Source organism: Lemur catta, chromosome 13, assembly GCF_020740605.2.
Source record: "Lemur catta isolate mLemCat1 chromosome 13, mLemCat1.pri, whole genome shotgun sequence".
NCBI classification, from domain to species: Eukaryota; Metazoa; Chordata; class Mammalia; order Primates; family Lemuridae; genus Lemur; species Lemur catta.
Window position 1 is genome coordinate 6,744,740 of NC_059140.1, and position 20,976 is coordinate 6,765,715.

At 40.0% G+C, this 20,976-nt stretch overlaps 1 pseudogene; it reads right to left on the reverse strand.

The window, feature by feature from the left end:
- Positions 1–9,527: 9,527 nt before the first annotated feature.
- Positions 9,528–15,709, reverse strand: LOC123649017 (annotated as a pseudogene).
- Positions 15,710–20,976: the final 5,267 nt, after the last annotated feature.

Below are 20,976 nucleotides of genomic sequence, written 5' to 3' on the forward strand. Positions count from 1 at the left end.
CCTTTTGGGTGGCCCTCCAGCCCAGGAGCTACTGTATACTCCTGAGTGCTCCAGACCCCCAGCTCTGACTCCTATCGGACCCTGAAAATTGCCCCCCAGTACCAGTCATCTGCGTGTGGGCAGCAGCAATTGTGCGGGCCAAGGTCTAACTGCTGCACAGCCATAGGGTGCCAGGTGGCTCCCCAGGAGGCTCCATCCCCTGATCCATAGACCCTCTCCAGGTCCCCTTCCCAGGTGTGAACACTGAGTGCTTCCCCAGACGCAAGAGTGTGGAGCCCAGACCATGGGAAGACTGGGACAGTGTAGACCTTTGCCCGTGGGAGCTGCAGCAGCTGGGGCACTGAGTGAGTGAGGGCACTGCCTCCTCCGCCTAGCCAGTGTATTTCCTGCAGAAAGAGACAGAAACCACACATCCAGAGGAAGAACCAAAAGTCAGGGGGAAAAAAAAAAAAGAAAAAGAGAGGGAGAAGAGGCTTTCTGCTTGCAAATAGTGTGAATCCTGCCTATTAACTGAAAGTCCACAACACAGTGATTTAACTTGCCAAACTGGTCTTAGGTCAAGCCAACCCTCTGGGGGTGGACCCATCAGAAGCAGTCCCCCAATTGAGATAGAAAAAAAACTCTAAACAACACACAACAGTCTCCCCCTCTAGATAAAGGAAGCAACATACCTAGACTGTTTCACAGCCTAAGAACAGAGTACAAGATGTGCTGTTAACTAGACTAAAGCTGTGAGAAAAGATATAATGATAGAGCCAGATGGGAAGGGCTCAGTGGAAAAACATGGGGAGCACAAAAAACCAAACGGAAACCTCGCCCCCAAAGAGAAATACCAACTCTCCTCCAATTGGCACAAGCCAGTTTCAGAATACCAACATGTTACCAGAAGAATTTCAGTCTTGAGTTATAAATAAGCTGAATGATATACAAGAAAAAATTGATATCCACCGCAAAGAAACCGCAAAAAAATTCCAGGATTTGGAAGAAAAATTCACTAAAGGAATAGATATATTGAAGAAAAACCAAACTGAACTCCTAGAAATGAGGGATTTATTCAGGGAGCTACAAAACACAGTGGAAAGTCTCAAGAACAGGGTAGATCAAATAGAAGAAAGAATCTCAGAGATCGAAGATAACTGTTTCCAATTAAATAAGACAGTCACAGAGATAGAGCAAAGAAATAAGAAAAAAGATCAGAGTCTTCAAGAAGTCTGGGATTATGTGAAGAAACCTAACGTGAGAGTTATAGGCATCCCTGAAGGTGAAGAAGATAATAAGCAAGGGCTGGATAAACTATTTGAAGACATAATAGAAGAAAATTTCCCAGGCCTTGCTAAAACTTTAGATATACAGGTTCAAGAAGCTCAAAGAACCCCTGGTAGATTCATAGGAAATAGGAAAACACCACGCCACGTAGTCGTCAGACTGACCAAAATATCCACTAAAGAGACCCTTCTTCGAGCTGTAAGGAGAAAGAAACAAGTAACATACAAAGGGAGACCCATTAGAATTATGCCAGATTTCTCAACTGAAACTTTACAAGCAAGAAGAAGTTGGGGCCCCATTCTCACTCTTCTGAAACAGAATAATGCATAGCCCAGAATCTTGTTCCCAGCTAAGCTAAGCTTTCTATATGAAGGAGAAATTAAGGCATTCTCAGATAAACAAGGACTGAGGGAATTCACCAAGACAAGACCACCCCTCCAAGAAGTACTCAAAAGAGAGTTACACATGGATCATCACAACAAAGACCCATGAATGTAAAACCACCCAAGAGCTAAAGATCAAATTCCAGCCACCACAATGGCTCAAGAGAGAAAACATAGCAAAGAAGTTCTACCCAATAAGATAAACAGAAATCTGTCCCACTTATCAGTTCTCTCACTAAACGTCAATGGTCTGAATTCCCCACTTAAGAGACATAGACTGGGCCAAAGGATAAAAAAACATAAACCAAGTATCTGCTGCCTTCAGGAAACTCACTTAACCGGCAAAGATGCATTTAGACTGAAAATAAAAGGATGGAACTTGATATTTCAAGCAAATGGAAGCCAAAAGAAAGCTGGTGTGGCAGTTTTAATTTCCAATAACTTAGTCTTTAAACCAACAAAAGTAATAAAAGACAAAGACGGTTACTACATACTGGTGAAAGGCAAAATTCAACAAGAAGACATAACCATACTTAATATATATGCACCCAATCTAGGCGCACCCAGATTCATAAAGCAAATCCTACTCGATCTAAACCAAATCATAGACAACAACACTTTAATAGTTGGAGAATTTAACACCCCACTGACAGCACAGGACAGATCCTCCAAGCAGAAAATAAGCAAAGACATAGTAGACTTAAACAGAATGCTAGAACAAATGGGCCTGACTGACATCTACAGGACATTCTACCCGAAATCCACTGAATATACATTCTTCTCATCAGCTCACGGGACATTCTCTAAGATTGACCATATCCTAGGTCATAAAGCAAGTCTTAAAAAAATTAAAAAAATAGAAATCATACCCTGCATCTTCTCAGATCACAATGGAATAAAAGTAATAATGAACCCTAACAGGAACTCTCATTCCTACTCAAAGTCATGGAAGCTAAACAACCTTCTTCTGAATAACAATTTTGTAAAGGAAGAAATTAAGTCAGAAATCAAAACATTCTTTGAATTAAATGACAAAGGTAACACAATTTATCAAAAATCTATGGGATGCAGCTAAAACAGTCCTGAGAGGAAAATTCATTTTCATAAATGCCTATTTCAAAAAGACAGACAACTTACAGATAGACAACTTAATGAATAGACTCAAAGAGCTGGAGAAAGAAGAACAGACTGACCCCAAACCCAGCAGAAGGCGAGAAATTATTAAGATCAAATAAGAATTAAATGAAAAAGACAACAAAAATACTATAAGGGAAATTAATAAAACAAAAAGTTGGGTTCTTTGAAAAGATAAATAAAATAGACACACCACTGGCTAGACTAACCAAGAGCAGAAAAGAAAAATCTTTAATAACTTCCATCATGAACATGAAAGGAAAAATCACAACCGAAGCCACAGAGATACATGACATTATCTATGAATATTACAAAAATCTTTATGCATACAAATTGGAAAATGAGGAGGAAATGGAGAAATTTTTAGAAACACACAGCCTTCCCAAGCTCAATCAGGAAGAAATAGAATTCCTGAATAGACCAATATCAACAACTGAAATTGAAACAGCAATAAAAAACCTTCCCAAAAAGAAAAGCCCTGGTCCAGATGGGTTCACACCTTAATTTTACCATACATACAAAGATGAACTGGTGCCCATCCTACATAAACTATTCTTCAATATTGAGAAGGATGGAATTCTCCCCAACACATTCTACCAAGCCAATATAACATTGATACCAAAACCAGGAAAGGATGCAACAAAAAAAGAAAACTACAGACCAATTTCTCTCATGAACGTAGATGCAAAAATTCTCAATAAAATCCTAGCAAATCGTATCCAAGTGCTGATTAAAAAAATAATTCATCACAACCAAGTAGGCTTCATCCCCGAGATGCAGGGGTGGTTCAACATAAGAAAATCTATAAATGTAATTAACCACGTAAATAGAAGCAAAAATAAAGACCATATGATCCTCTCAATAGATGCAGAAAAAGCATTTGAAAAAATTCAACACCCTTTTATGATAAAAACACTTAACAACATAGGCATAAATGGGACCTACCTAAAAATAATACAAGCCATATATGACAAACCCACAGCCAACATCATACTGAATGGGGAAAAATTGAAAGCATTCCCACTCAGAACTGGAACCAGACAAGGCTGCCCACTGTCCCCATTACTTTTCAACATAGTATTGGAAGTCCTTGTGAGAGCTATCAGAAAAGAGAGCAGAATCAAAGGTGTCCAAATAGGGACAGAAGAGATCAAACTCTCACTCTTCGCTGATGACATGATGTTGTATCTGGAAAACCCCCAGGACTCAACCAAGAGACTCCTGGAATTAATTAACGAATTCAGTAATGTCTCAGGTTACAAAGTCAATACACACAAATCAGAGGCATTCATATATGCCAATACCATTCAATCGGAGAACTAAATTAAGGACTCAATACCTTTCAAAATAGCAACAAAGAAAATAAAATATCTAGGAATATATTTAACTAAAGAGGTAAAGGACGTCTATAAAGAGAACTATGAAACGCTAAGGAAGGAAATTGCAGAACACGTAAATAAGTGGAAATCCATACCATGCTCATGGATCGGAAGAATTAACATCGTTAAAATGTCTATATTGCCTAAAGTAATCTATAGATTCAATGCAATTCCTATTAAATTACCAACATCATTTTTCACAGATTTAGAAAAAATAATTTTACACTTTGTATGGAATCAGAGAAGACCCCGTATAGCAAAAGCAATCTTAAGCAATAAAAACAAAATGGGAGGTATTGATTTGCCAGACTTCAAACTATACTACAAAGCTGTGGTGCTTAAAACTGCTTGGTATTGGCACAAGGGCAGGGACACAGACCAGTGGAACAGAACAGAAAACCCAAATATAAAACCATCCTCATATAACCATCTAATCTTTGACAAAATAGATAAAAACATACTCTCGGGACAAGAGTCCCTATTCAATAAATGGTGCTGGGAAAACTGGATGGCCACATGTAGAAGACTGAAACAGGACCCACAGATTTCACCTCTCACAAAAATCAAATCACGGTGGATAACAGATTTAAACCTTAAATGGGAAACGATTAGAATTCTAGAAGAAAATGTAGGAAAGACTCTCACAGACATTGGTCTAGGCAAAGAATTTATGAAGAAAACCCCTAAGGCAATCGCAGCAACAACAAAAATAAATGAATGGGACCTGATTAAATTAAAAATCTTCTGCACAGTCAAAGAAACAGTCATGAAAATAAACAGACAGCCTACAGAATGGGAAACAATTTTCGCATACTACACATCAGATAAAAGACTGATAACAAGAATCTATTTAGAACTCAGGAAAATCAGCAAGAAAAAATCAAACAATCCTATCAAAAAATGGGCAAAGGACATGAATAGAAATTTTTCAACAGAAGACATAAGAATGGCCAAAAAACGTATCAAAAAATGCTCAACATCCCTAATCATCAGGGAAATGCAAATCAAAACCACAATGAGATACCACTTAACTCCAGTGAGAATGGCCTTTATCAAAAAATCCCAAAACAACACAAGCTGGCGTGGATGCGGAGAGACAGGAACACTCATACACTGCTGGTGGGAATGCAAACTAGTGCAACCCCTATGGAAAGCAATATGGAGATACCTTAAACAGATTCAAGTAGACCTACCATTTGATCCAGTAATCCCATTATTGGACATATACCCAGAAGAACAAAAGTCATTCTTTAACAAAGACACCTGTACCCGAATGTTTATAGCAGCACAATTCACAATCGCAAAGATGTGGAAACAACCCAAGTGCCCATCAATCCACAAATGGATTAGTAAACTGTGGTATATGTATACCATGGAGTACTACTCAGCTATAAGATATAACGATGATACGACATCTCTTTGGTTCTCCTGGAGAGAGCTGGAACCCATTATACTAAGTGAAGTATCCAAAGAATGGAAAAACAAGCATCACATGTACTCACCAGAAAACTGGTTTCCCTGATCATCACCTAAATGTACATCAGGGAAGGATACCAATTGGATATCAGACTGGGATGTGGGGTGGCGGGAGGGGATGGGTGTATGCCTACATGACGAGTGCGTTGCACACCTTCTGGGGAATGGTCATGCTTGAAGGTGCAGACCCGGGGAGGTGGGGGGGAGGGGATGGAGGTATGACTACATGGTGAGTGCCAGGCGCACTGTCTGGAGAATGAGAACGGACGCGCTTGGGACTCTGACTCGGGGGGATGGGCGGGACATGGACAATGTATATGACCTAAACTTATGTACCCCCATGATTAGCTGAAATAAAAAAAATAAATAAAAAATAGATAAATAAATAAATAAAAACAACAGGAAAAAGGAATTTATAGAAGTGGTAAAAATTCAGTAGAAAGTAAAAACTTTTAAAAATTTCTTAAAATACTCTCAAAAAGACAAAATTTTTAATAGAACTGTTAGAGTATACAGTCAAAGAATACCCAGGAAGTAGAACAAAAAGACAAACTGGAAAAAAGTGAAGGGGTAATTAAAGATCAGTGCAGAAATACTGGTCTAAGAGGCCCAACATTTGAATAAGTATATAAGAAAAAAGAAGAAACAGAAAAAATAACAAGGAAACAAAACTCTCTAGAAGAGATGGTCTGCAAACTACTAGGTTTGCAGACCCAATAAAATGAAAAAATCCCCCCCAAACCATATTACAAAATTGGATTAATCCCAGGGATAGGGAATGCACTAATATTCTTTCAGAGAAGGAATGGGGGGAAGATGACAAATTGGTTGTATATAATATAATCACACAATGGCAACAGATTCAAGGACAACACTAAATTGAGAACACAATAGACAAATGTCTTCAGATGATGAAATTTAGTTTCAACCTAGAATTTTGTGTTCTATCAAATGGGAGGGATTTTCAGACAGGGTAGATCTCTAAAAATGTCTGCCCATGTGCCCTTTCCTGGGAGAATGTGCTCCAGTAAAACTAGGGATTATGGCCAGGCGAGGTGGCTCAAGCCTGTAATTCCAGTACTTTGAGAAGCCAAGGTAGGAGAATTGCTTGAGGAAAGAAGCTTGAGACCAGCTTGATCAACACAGAAAGACTCCATCTCTGCAAAAAAATAAATAAATAAAATAAAAATTAGCCAGGTGTGGTGTCATATGCCTGTAGTCTCAGCTATCTGGGAGGCTGAGACAGGAAGATTGCTTGAGCCCAGGGGGTTGAGGTTGCAGTGAGTTAGGATGATGACACTGCACTCTAGCCCGTGCAACAGAGAAGACCCTATCTCAAAAACAAAACAACAAAAGACCCTCAAGGAATATACCAAGACATGGGAAACACAGAACCTATGGCATAGGGGATCCGACACAAGAGAGCCATTATGTGAGGTCCCAGAGGACTTCAAAGAGATGTCCCAGGGAAACAGGTTAACAAAGCAGGACTAGCAAAACAAAGCAGTCCACACTGGAGGAGAATGACAAAAGGTTGAGAGGAGTTGTCTCCAAGAGAAAAATGAAACAGATATGTTTTAGCAGATGGAAAATATTTAGATAGGCATGTGACAAATGTCACAAAATTTGGGGGATCAATAGCTGTTAGAAAACAGGCAAATAAATATAGTCAGGAAATTAATTCCACAAGAAATAGAAGGATGTGAAAGCAGGGAGACCAGCCGGTGACTACTTACTTGGTTGTGTGAGCTAATGTAGGCTAAGAAAAGGCAATCATCTGGGAGAAGAGAGGTGCTCAGATTTCAGAAATATTTAAGAGAAAGAATGAAGGGTGTGCAGAAGAACAACAGCAAGAAAATTGTATGACTCAGCAACAAACAATACTTGCATAGTCATAATAATGCAAATATTAATTACTCATTTAATACAAAATGTGATACATTTGTCAAGGAAATGGAGGGAGAGAAATAAGGTCATGTGGAGTGAGGAAGCTCAGCTTTTGCCTGCTATGACAGGAAATCAGCAAAGTGCTAAAAATGAACTTAGCTATTATCACTGTTACTTTGATTAAAAAATAATTTTAAAAAATTAAGGCAAAAATGTTTAAGGCAGATCTTTATACCACAACCAAGTTATTGAAATGTAGCTGAAATGTTAGAAACCCTTAAAAAATTGGCACCACTCAAAGGCTTTTCCACATAAATTTGATACTTAGGAAAATAGAAGAGATTTAGAAAATCCACAAAAAAGAGTTCCACGCTAACAGTATGTGGCCCCCTTTATATTTTTAAGGAATCATGACAGACATACTTTTAATTCAAACTATTAATGTCTTAATTTTTCAACTGTTTACTTACATGCTTTAAATGGTTGCTCTTCCTTTTTTCTTGCCCTCAAAATAATAAAAAAACAAAGTAGTTGCTAGTTATCTGATGAATTACCAATATACAAAATCAGATAAAATTCCATTCTTTTAAAAATAATTTTCTGCAAACTTCATAATTTAAATCACCTCACAAGATGAATGTCATAAAGTAAAATCTAAAATGTTAGTGTTACTTTTGGATTTAACAGATATTCTATTATATGCAGGCCAGGTGCACTGGCTCACACCTGTACTCCTAGCACTTTCCAAAGGAGGCCGAGGCAGCAGGATCACTTGAGGCCAGGAGTTTGGGACCAGCCTGAGCAACAGGGAGACCCCATCTCTACAAAAAATTAGAAAAATTAGCCAGGCATGCCTGTAGTCCCAGCTACGTGGGAGGCTGATGCAGGAGGATTGCTCAAGCCCAGGAATTTGAGGTTGCAATGAGCTCTGATGACACCACTACGCTCTAGCCTGGGTCACATAGAGGAAGATCTTGTCTCAAAATAAATAAGAAATAAATGAAAATCTATTACATATGCCTACATGACGAGTGCGTTGCACACCCTCTGGGGAATGGTCATGCTTGAAGGTGCAGACCTGGGGAGGTGGGGGGGGGAGGGGATGGAGGTATGACTACATGATGAGTGCCAGGCGCACTGTCTGGAGAATGAGAACGGACGCGCTTGGGACTCTGACTCGGGGGGATGGGCGGGACATGGACAATGTATATGACCTAAACTTATGTACCCCCATGATGAGCTGAAATAAAAAAATAAATAAATAAATAAAAGGGAAATGTTAAATACTAAAAAAAAAAAACACAAAAGAATCCTCATGTACAAAGGAGCAAAATAAATTAGGCCAGATGAGAAATTTAGCTAATCAAAAAGTAAACCTGTTGCATATTTGAACCACTACCCATGCATCTGAATCCCTGGAAGCATACTTATTGGTGATCTACTAATATGTCACTGAAAAATAAATTGGTCTTTACGTAACTGGAAAGTAACCTAGTTGAAACTGAAATTTTAAAATGAGTGTGCTAACTGCATTGAACATGCTACCTACAGAACACAAAATAATTTTGTTGTCACAAAGGTCAGAAGAGTAAATGCCCCAAGAGGGACTTTGGCTGCACTTTATTTCCCACACTGCCTCCTCCTCTGAGCCTGGATGGCATTTTAGGCACACATTTCTCACCGCTGAAGAGAGGGGGGGATGGGATAGTTTTCTTCTGTTTCCACACGCTCTACATGAGAGAAGCTCATGGCTCTGCAAGAAACGGAGAAATACAGCGATCCTAACCAGAAATTATTGGTTCAAGACACGCAAAGTTCGCACAAACTATGGAAATGCAGTATAGACAGACACCCCATTTCTTCATTTCTGAAGGATAGGGGAAAAAAGAAACCCCTATTTTTTATTGTGCCTCATTCCTTTTTTTTTTTTTTTTTGGTCATAATCCAGTTTATTATGAAAACAGGCTGGTGCGGGGACATGGGACAGACAAGTGCATTTAGGTCAGGTGGCCCAGGTGAAGTCGTGGGGCTCCTTCGCATCGATGCCACACTCGCTGAGCGCAGCGGCCAGGTCCTGCGTGGTTCCAGTGTGCTTGCGGTCCTTGCTCTTGCTCCGGGAGCTGCCGGAGGCTGTGCCCTTCGTTTTGCAGTGCTGTGGGGCATCGTTGGCAATGTCTGAGATGACTTTCTGGGCAGCTAGGGAGATGAGCCGAATTATGCGTGGGTCTGAGGCCTGAAAGCCAGCAGGGTTCAGGGAGCAACCAGTCACTGCGTCAGGGACGCTGGGCGAGTAATCCTGCAGCCGCGGTAAGAAGTCCACCAGCGGCGGGCTGGACGCCGCAGGCTTCGCGTCCCCGCGGGCCGCGCTCCGCGGCAGGTAAACCGCGCGCCGCCCGCCCGCACCTGCGCCGCCCGGCTGGGCTGCCTCCCGCCCGCGCAGCCAAGGCTCCCGTGCCCCCCGCCGCGGCCCCAGCCCCAGGGCCCGCTGCTGGCCCTGCGGGGCCGGTCGGTTCTCCGCCGCGGGGCGGCCCCAGTGGGCGGCGCTGCGGGAGCGGAGAGCAGGGGCGCCGGGCCTGGGGCCAAAGCGGCGGAGGCCGGAGCCAGTTGGGTCTGCGTTAGAGCCGCTGCGGCTCAGATGACCCGTGGGAGAGGCCGACTTCTAACACTCTGACCTAATACAGCCCTCACTTCTTGTATTCTTGCTGTTGAGATCAACTGAAAAACCTGGTTGTAGATGGCTTTTTAGCAAATAAACTAAGATTTAACATAACATTAAGCTAAAAAGGCAGGAGGGCAGAACAGTCCTAGGGTTCTGATTCTCATCCTAAAACAAGCAGGACTTGGAAAATTGGCAGTAGTTTCACTTGCTGAGGCCAACCTCTGAGAAATACCTCAGCGCATGTTTATATTACATTAGGATGACAAGGTTTTGAATAGCGTAAATTTCTGAGCAGGACAGATGTGGATGTGACAAGATCATCTGGTTAGATCACTGTGTTAAAAGGGGCCAAAATCACAGTTTCAATCCCCACATGTAAACAACTGAGTTTTTTTCATTTGCTCAAATAAAAACCTAACTGCAGGCTAAATCCAATCGTTCATCTTTAAAGTGTGTTCTTTGGAGCAGGGCAAGAAGGGTAAAGAAATGTGGAGAAATGGGGATAAATCTATGACCACTTCTAAATCACGGGGGCAATTGTGTTCATAAAGAGGTGGCAAATTGTATAAACAAAAAGTCTAGCTGTTCTCAGTGAAACAGTGACAACTAAAGGCAAGTGTATCAAATGGCAAAAGGACAGGTGAATAAATGAAAAGTTGAAAATTTTAAAGTAATTATGAGTTCTTCTAAGTACTTTCTATAAGGCATTCCATAAAAAAGAAACAGTTTTTAGTCTCTTCTTGGAGGAAAAAAATATTGTCTTACCATCCATTTTAGATTTGCTCAAAAAAATTGCTCCTGCCCTTGGATGGTCAGCTGGATTTGATTCCAAAGTTAAATCTGTAGATGAAGAAGAGGAAAAAGACGTGATAATTTAGAAGAATGAAAAAGATGCTTTTAAGAACAGATACACATTGTCATTACAGGCATACGGGCTCATGCCTATAAGCCAGCACTTTTGGAGGCTGATACAAGAGGATCATCTGAGCCCATAAGTTCAAGGCTGCAGTGAGCTATGATTACAACACTGCACTCCAGCCTGGATGATAGAGTGAGATTCTGTCTAAAAAATAGCTACACATTAATTTTAATCACTTTTAGCAGTCTTGGAAGAAGTCTGTAATAATAAATATGAAGAAATATAATGGCAACAATATAAAAATTCTACTGGGAAATGCAACGTGGTTGAATCTTTCCATATATGTAGACTAAAACTAAGCTACGCAACTTTTTTTTTTTAACTTGTACCTAAATAATCTGATGCAACTAGTAGATGAATCATATACATGACCTCCTCCTTGTACTTATCAAATAGGAACACTATCACCCTCCTCTATGCTGATATGACTAGCACATTTCAGGATCCGTCTCAAGTAGCAAGTGATGCTGTGGCCAATTACTGTCAGACACCAGCTCAATATATCAAATATGCTAAAACAAAGAGGGTGGTTTTTGGCAAGCATTCTTTAGATAATCAAAGGCTAATTTTAACTCCATTCAATAAATGAACTTCTTTATTTAGCTGTGATGTATCTGGGATATTCATCATGGCAGATTTAAGAGGGCTGCATAAAAAGTTTAATTTTCTAATCTACAGGAACACTTTCATGACAGAAAGTGAGTTTTTTAATTTTGCCCTCAATATCCAAAGCTAAACTCTCATGTTTTTCTTCCCACAGCATGATTAATTTGGGGATTCATCAAAATTATCTTCTGGAGCAGGTCATAGAACGGCTTCTAAAAAATTTTGATCCTACCTATGCCTGCAGGTCACCAAAGTGGGATAATCTCCTTTTTTAGTGAGACTACAAAACAGACTATTGAATTTCCATAAGACAAACTTTGCCATCATATGGGATAATAAAAGTTGTCATGAGAGGAAACGATAAACTAATTAATTAAGGTAAACATCCCTCAGAGGAAAAAGTCCTTGAGACACCTCACTAACATTGAATACTGCTTTTCCTCTAAGATTCTATTAGTTGTAAGATCAATCTCAATTGCACAGATGTTAAAATGTAAAAATATATGTAGCTTAGAATAAATGAAATGCATTATTAAAGGCTAACAGTATTAAAATTATACAATTGTAAACTATCAAGAAATCATTTTCCTTGCAAAATATTAAAGGGAGAGGGCAATGACCAAGAAATTAATCAAAGAACCAGCACATTTCAGAGAAAGTGATTGATTTCAACATTGATTGCAGTATATCCCAATTAAATAGAAGCAGTTTCTGGGCCAACTGCTGGGCACCCATTTATGTAAAGGCTCATTGCATTTACTGACCTGCTCTGTCATCCCTGTACTGCACATTGTATTAGTTTTATGGCCCATAACACAAATATTTTAAGTCTCTCAGTTTTTTGTCTGTCTCTGCATCAACTCTCAGTCTTGCCTTAACTTTTTTAATCCTCAATTTGTTTTAGTGACTGTGACTGAGCTGTGACAATTCATAAACTGTGGTATGCCTTTCTTCATTTATATATTTCTTAAGAGCACTTAACTCCATTTCTTAGACTTTTAAGAACATTTCTGCGTTACTGGTACCTCTGTTTCATTTATTTTCTAATGTTACTGTTTTAACCCTAAAGCTTAATTACTTTAGTACACTAAAAAAAGGTGAGAAAAAATGTAATATCCAAAGAGGCTCATATAAGTCATTCTATAAATTTTGTTCCTATATGCCATGTGTCTGGAAATTACATTCTTGATCTACCAAGTCTTATTTAAAATCTTGGAAACTCAATTTATACTTCTCAGAGCCTGTCTTCTCGTATGTAAAACAGATATAATTTCTATACTACCTAAATCAAAACATTGTGAGGAGTGAATGAAATGCAAGAGCAATATATTTACTATATTATGCACAATAAATTAAAAAACAAAGGTTTCACTAACTCAAAAACAAAAAGTAAATATTTGACATTCATTGGAAAACCCATACCAAAAGAATATCTTGGGCAAATAATCACTTTGGCTACCTACTAAAGTTAAGAGCAAAACAGTCACATACACAAAAAAATTCCTTTCAGTGTTTTTTTTTAAATAAACAAACACATATTTCCCCTGCTTTCTTTCATGTAAGTTAATGTATGTTCCCCCCCTTGCTTTTTCATATTACTTATCCTAGTGATGACTCCATTGCAGTAAAGAGAGATATTATTATTTTTATAGCTCATAGATCTCCTTTGTGTGGATGTACCAGTTTATTTTACAAGTCCATTGCTATACACTTAAATACTTTCCAACAGTGCAAGCCAGGCATGGTGGTTCACACCTATAATTCCATCACTTTTGGAGGCTGAAGAGGGAGGATTGCTTGAGGCTAGAAGTTCATGACCAGGTGGAGCAACATAGCAAATTCTATCTCTAAAATTTTTTTTTAAAATACCTGGGGAAATATTAATATGATGTATTCCTCAGCTTTTAAATTTTTTTTAAGAACCAAATTTGGCATATCTGCCACCTCCACGCCAGTCTGAGGACTTAGAACTTTAGTGTGGCTCAGTAGCTGTCTTACACAGTCATTTCAGATCTTTAAGTCCTTGTTGCTTCATAAGAAATATAGAGAGAATATACACAGGCTTTATTTGTATTTGGAAGGGCCAAATAAGATGTACATGAAAATGTGTTGTACATCCTAAAGAATGATATAAAGAGACTATTTTGGACTCTCATCCTATGCTACCCATCTACTAACTGTTTTGTAAAATCACTCACAGGCTTATTTTAAACCACCAAGCAGAGCAAAAATTTTCACAAGTACTTACATGCTTTGTGTATAAAGGTACAATCAATTTATTCACATAATATATTTGTTAATTCTTTTGCAATTTTTGAATATTCTGAAAAGTGAGTACAGGAGCACTTCCCAATTGCAAAGGCACATCCCTCATTTAATTATTCTAACTTTTAAGTGAATTAAGACTCTAATCAAAGTTTCAATAGAAGAGCTCTAAGGCTTTTTTCCTCTATAGCAATGAAGCCACTGGCATTTAAATGAAACAAATAAGCCAGCCACATGTAAACATCTTTGTGATACAATGTTTTCTATTTCAAAGCACTTAGTTTTTATCCACAAACCACCTTGTTATCCTAAATTATTTTTACCTAGATTCATCTCTTTCCAAAATTCTAGAAGTAAAAATTCAAGTGCACATTTGAGAATAACACTAATCAGATGTCAGGCAGATGTGGGGGTGGGGAGGGGATGGGTGTATACCTACATGATGAGTGTGATGCGCACTGTCTGGAGAATGGACACGCTTGAAGCTCTGACTCGGGGTGGGGTGGGGGGGCATGGGCAATATACATAACCTAAACTTTTGTACTCCCATAATATGCTGAAATTAAAAAAAAGTATAAAAACCAAAACTCAAATATTTCTTCCTTTTCCCCCTCCCATCTCTGCCCGCCCCCCCGAGTGGTTTAGAGTCTTAAGAACTTTTACCTCAACATTCTTATCTTTGAACAGGATTTTACTGGGGGCTGGAGGATGGGAGCCATGGAAACAGTCTTTTACAGGAAGGGTCTGGCATTTTAACTCCCAAACCTTTATACCACCTCTCCTTTAGAGCAGGAAAATGAAGTCTTAAGTCACTGAAGATATATCTGTGTCAAAGTTAGAATTTTAAAGTAATCACAAATCCATGGGTAAACTACTTCATGTTAAAAAAAATTCTGCAACTTTGGCAATAACATTTCACACTTTTCAGTTATTTTAAGCAGCCCCCAAATTTCTTTCTTTGTGTTTGAATTATAGTTGGAAGGAAAAAAAAAAGCTTTCATCAAGGCAACAGAAAACCTGTATTAAGAATACCATATAGAGTCTCCTATGGCAACTTGTCTTTTGAATTTAAATAAGAAATCCTCCAATATTTGGGTGTGAACTATCCTGAGTATCAGCTACCTTAATGAGAGGGAGGAAGGAACAATGAGGCCCTTCCCTGGCTCCTTCCCTTAGGATGGGGAAGGATAGAGAATGGGATGAATACTCTAAAAGTGGGGGTAGTTGAATGTTCATTGAGAAATGGGAGAGAATATACCAAAAAGTTTTATCAGTTCCTACAGGATGATGAAGAGAGCTACAGACTAAAGGAGGTGTGGGCTTCAGGCTCCCATGTGGGGTTGGGGGAATGGAGAGAGGGGGCAGCAACTGGGCATTTGGGTCAGGAGGAAGGAAGGAAACTGGCCAGACAAGGTGGGGAAAAGATAAGGGGTGGGGACATGAGGCAGAGCCAGCCTTCATCCCTGGTACCCACCCTGGAAAAGCAGCTCCAGGTGGGAAGGAGCCTGGGGTAGTGGATGCCTCCCAGGAAACCCTGGGGGAGGCAGAAGCCACAGATGTGTCTGAGGTGTGCCACTTCCCTACTTTTGGGCATCCCCTTGTCACTGATGTGCTGCAGGTGGGAACCCTCACCACCTCCAGAATCCAGTTCAGCAGGCTCCATGGCAGCAGGTGCAGAAGCCACTACCACCATGTCCCCGGCTGCCGCCAGGGAGATCTCAGACTCATAGTCCATCTCAGTTGGATGGATAGGCCAGCCCAATGTGGGGCTGGTACTGGGAGACATGCAACAGCCCAGCATGTTCCCCAGGGGCTGCCTCTGCTGCTTCCCCTTGTTGCCTTTTGCCTGTACCTTTGCTGGCCCCCAACTCCTCCTCTCTCAGCAGCCTGCTGACCCTGCAGCCCTGCTCTGAGCAGGGTTCCAGCCTCTGCCACACCCCCAAACCAGGGCAGTCGCTGCCTCCCCCGAGCTGAGGGGTAAATATCCAAAAAAATACTGAGTGGCACAGCCACTGCTAGGAGAGAGCTCAGTCAGACCTCGTCCTCTTCTGTCACCACCTCCTGACTGAAGGCCACTTGCCCTGGTAGGCACTTGCCAACCAGAATGTGTCCTGTGGTAATTTGGTTACAAGGAACCAATCACACGCTGAGTCCCACCCCCAACATGCCTACCTCAGAGCCCACGCACGTGACTCACAATGTCCTGCCCTTCCCTGCCCCACCCCTCCCACGGTGAGTACCGGACTCCAGTTTTTCTTCATTCCTGGCTACTGGGAACTTTCCAGTCCCGTGGGAAGCACAGTGGGCGTTTGTTCCTCAAAGCCATCCTCATCAATGGGCCCTATAGAAAGCCCCTTTCAGTAAAGAGCTGGTTTCATTAACAACTCAGTTTTTCAGAGTCCAACAGCTTTCATTTGCTCACCAAACTTATAGCCAAATTTGTTCTTGTAACTAAATGTTCTCCTGTCTCCCCAGAAGTATTAGTTTTCACCTGTGACATCACCATAACAACCCCCAGGGAACTGGTCCTACTCTCAATAAAGATTGCTGCTGTGTGTCTTGAATGAGACCTGAGGATACATCACCCTCCACTTCATTGTCCATAAAACGGGGATCAGACTCATCCCTCCCAGCTCTGAATTTCTGGGACTCACCAACTTCCTTTTCTCACCTTTGTTTCTTTCTTCCAAGGCAGCAGTTTCCAGATTTTCCTTCTTTTACTAACAACAACACATAAAACACAATTTCCTCATGCAAAATTGGAAATCACACTGTGGGGTACCACAGTCCTGATTCCATGAAGATGAATAGTTAACATTTGGCAGGCACTATGTGCCCTATATTATTCCAGCTGTGGTGTACTCATTTAACCCTGCAAACAATGACATGTCAGGTTTTGTTAATACAGAAGAAATTGACATGCAGAAGTCAGTACCTTCCCTAAGGTCACATGACTGCTCTGGTGGTGAGACAAGGATTTGATCCCAGGCAATCTGGATTCCTACGAGCGCCTGATCCTGATTATTAGAAAATAAAGGAAAAAGTCAAGTATACTTTTTAAAAGGAGAATAACTTTTTGATGTCAACTTTAAAATGCTTTGCCTTCCTTTAACTGGATGCATTAAGCCCCTTCTATGTGCCAGGCAGTGTAGGTATGAAACAGTCGCAACCATCAGTGCGTTCAGGCAGATGAGAAAACAAAGGCTTAGAGACTTCTGTCATCTGAGGTCACACTGCTGAACAGTGCTTGAATCTGGGATACAAATCTAGATCTATGTAACCCCAAATTAGATGCCGGGGTATAGTTTTAATTTTATCCTTGAAAATGAGAGGTATTGAACCCTGTAAAGTTGAAGAGGCACTAGCAGATGTGTTTGTAGTGAGGTCACTTGCACAGTAAGGAGGGATTGAAAGAAGCAACAGGACAACAGACTTTATGTTCATCTAGGAGGGGGGTGAGGATTTAATCTAAAGGCAGTATCAGCGACTGAAGTGGAGGGAAAGGATTTGTGGTCATTTAGGAGATAGTGTAGGAAGATTGGTGATTGGTGTGGGAGAAAAGTAGAAGTAGGTGGAAACAGCGGCAGCTAAGGCTTTAGTTTGGGGACTGGGTAGATGGCAGTGCCTTTCTCCTAGACAGAAAATGCAGGAAGAGGAATAGGTTTGTGGAAGGAGATAGTTTTTGACTCTAAAAGGCACATTAAAATGGCATTCTCTGGTTGAAACCACTGTAGGCTAAATCCTTTTTGTGACATCCCAACTTATGTTTTCAAAAACTACACAATAAATCAAACATTAAGAGTAATTGGGAAAATTTCCTTAACTTTATATGTTAAGCATATCACAATTTTTGTGACATAGGGTCTCATTCCAGGCTAGAGTGCAGTGGCATCATAATAGCTCACTGTAACCTCAAATTTCTGGACTTAAGTGACTCACCTGTCCCAACCTCCTGAGTAGCCGAGACTACAGGTATGTGCCACTATATCCTGCTATTTTGTGTGTGTGTGTTTAGAGACAAGATCTTGTTATGTTGCTCAGGCTGGTTTTGAACTCCTGGCCTCAAGCAATGTTCCCACCTAAGGCACTCAAATTGTTAGGGTTACAGGCATGAGCCACGCCCAGTTGAATATCATATTTTTAAGTGATTACTTTCACGGAATAACTTCAAATCTATGGTTTTATCAAATGAGGTATTTTGTATAAAATAATGTTGTTAAATAAAAAACAATTTAAAATCGTGTTGTCATCAGAGCATATAGAAAGTGATTGAAGCCATGGATATAGAAGTGATTACCTTGAGAAGTTGTGTATAATAATGGGGGTTGAAAAGGAAAGAGACTTGGAGAATAGGCAAAGTTAAGAGGATTAAGTGAAGCCTGCAAAACTGAGCAGTGAAACCTGATCAAGTGAGTCCCATCACAATGGGGATGACATCTGCTCTTCTCATTTCTGTAATGGCAGCACCTAACACAGTGCTTGGTCAATAAGCACTCAATATGTAATACCCTAAAGAACACAGTCAAATGTCACCAGGAGGAGAGGAATGTTACAGATGCCATTGCCTATGGCAATTCAGTGACTGGGGATATGTGTGAGTGAGCTGGATGGCAGGCAATGGGGAAAGAAGTGAACTAGAGGTAAGAAAGTGAAGACAGAGACTGAGGGTTTCTTTTCCCAAGCATTTGACTGAGAAAAGAGATGTAGTGTTAGTTAAAGGGAAATGTATGATTAAGGAAGTTTCTTTTCAAGATAAAAAATTGAGCATAGTTTATGTGAAAGGGTAACAGAAAAGGGTGAAATAAAATCTTAAAGTTAGAAGAGAAAAAAGAATTAATGGCACAAGGTCCCCAAGAAGGTAGAAGTGGATGCAATCCAAAGTAGGGATACATTATCTTTGGACAAATACAAGAGTAAGGAGGGAAAAAAGACCCATGTGACTATAAAGACATTCCTGGTAGAGGAGGGGTTTAGGAAGAGCTCTCTCAATGACCTTTATGTTTCTCTATTTTAATAGATTTCTACTTGAAAAACTAGTCTGGTAAAAAAAGGGATTGATATGTAGAGAAGTCTACAATTCACAAGACCTCAATACACCTAAAAAAGAACCCAAACAGATAATGTATTTCCTCAAAGGTGGGTCAATGGAAAAGAAATTTCAACAAAAATCAAGGAGCTCAAGTATAAATAGATACATCATAAAATTGGAAGATCGGACTAATTTTACCCCAAATAGTTAAAAGAAATAGCAACAACATCAGGAGAAGAGTAAAAAAAAAATAAGAAAATTATATATAATTGCAAAAAGTGAATATTTACAAATCTTATAAACACATATGAGACCACAAAAAGAGCCAGAAGGAGTGTTACCTTTTAAATACAACAGAATGAAAAAGTCCAGGAAACAAGAATGATTAGTATTTATTATTATTCTATTCTATTTGAAATATTTAAGTAAAGTTTAAAAACAAAAATCAGTCATATGTTGAAATGTGGGAGACCACAGTGGAATGGGAAAAGATTCAACAAAGTTCAGTTTCAGTAACTAATACCTAGTGTTAATAAATGCTTAGGATTTAGTGACTCCATTCTGTGATAATAATAACAATAATATCTGAAGTCCTAGGAATGTCATTAGATACCATTTTGGATAGTTCTTGTAGATTTGAGATGATGCCTATTTTAAGTTACAAAATAGAGTCTGCATTTAACAACAAACACACACAAAAATAGATATTACATGACCTGGAAAATGGAAGAATTTTAAACTGACTAAGCAGGAAGATATTGGGAAGCATTTTTATAAAAATAGATTTAAAAACATATTGTTGGAATGGAATATTGGAGAGCATTGCAAAAATAAGCACCTATCCTATGACAATTGCAAGTCTGGGAGAGCAAAGAGGAAGAAAAGAAGAGTAATGTGACTTGTATTAAGCAAGTGTTTTCTTTTTTTTTTATTTCAGCTCATTATGGGAGTACAAAAGTTCAGGTTATATATATTGCCCATGTCCCTCCATCCCCCTGAGTCTGAGCTTCAAGTGTGTCCATTCCCTAGACAGTGCTCATCGCACTCATCACATAGGTATGCACCCATCCCCTCCCCCCATACCCCCCAGTCAGAACTTCAAGCGTGTCCATTCCCCAGACAGTGTGCATCGCACTTTTTTGAAAGAGGGTCTCACTCTCTTGCCCAGGCTAGAGTGCAGTGGCATTATCATAGCTCACTGCAATGTCAAACTCCTGGGCTCAAGCAATCCTTTTGCCTCAGCCTCCCAAAAAGCTGGGACTACAGGTATGGGCCACGATACCCAGCTAATTTTTCTATTTTTTGGTAGATACAGGGTCTCACTATGTTTTCCAGGCTGTTGTCAAACTTGTGGCCTTAAGCAATCCTCCCATGTCCACTCCTGGTGTGTTACAGTTACAGGCACAAGCCTCTGTGCCTGGCCTAAGCAAGAGTTTGATTCTTTAAAAGAAGCTGGGATCTTGTGTATATGGGTCTGGAGTAAACTCGTTCGTCCATCCATTCATCCAGTAACCATTCAATACCTGAGCCCATAGCACATGTGACACACTTTTTAAGTGCTGGGGATGTTGTTTTGACCAAGACCTACAAGGTTTCTGTTCTCACGAAATTTATGTTCTAGTAAGAGAGTCAACAGACAGTGTTGCCCAGCATCACCAGCTTTATGGGCCTCGGAAGTCTATTGATCAGAAGGTATGTGTCTCCTCAGCAGGGGGAGGAAGGGATGAAGGAGGAAGATTTTTCAGAAGGTCCACATAGCACAGGGCTTACAAATCATCTGCTTAAAGCTAAGATACATGGCCATACCTAGCTGTAAGGGAGGCTCAGAAAACAGAGTCACATAGCTAAGGTGACTAACGCACAAGTATGACAACTAGCACTCTGTGCCACAATCTGTAAGAAAACATCAGGGAAGTTTTAGCTTACAGCAAGAATAATCACAATAAAATTTCATAGCCATTTACAAAAACATA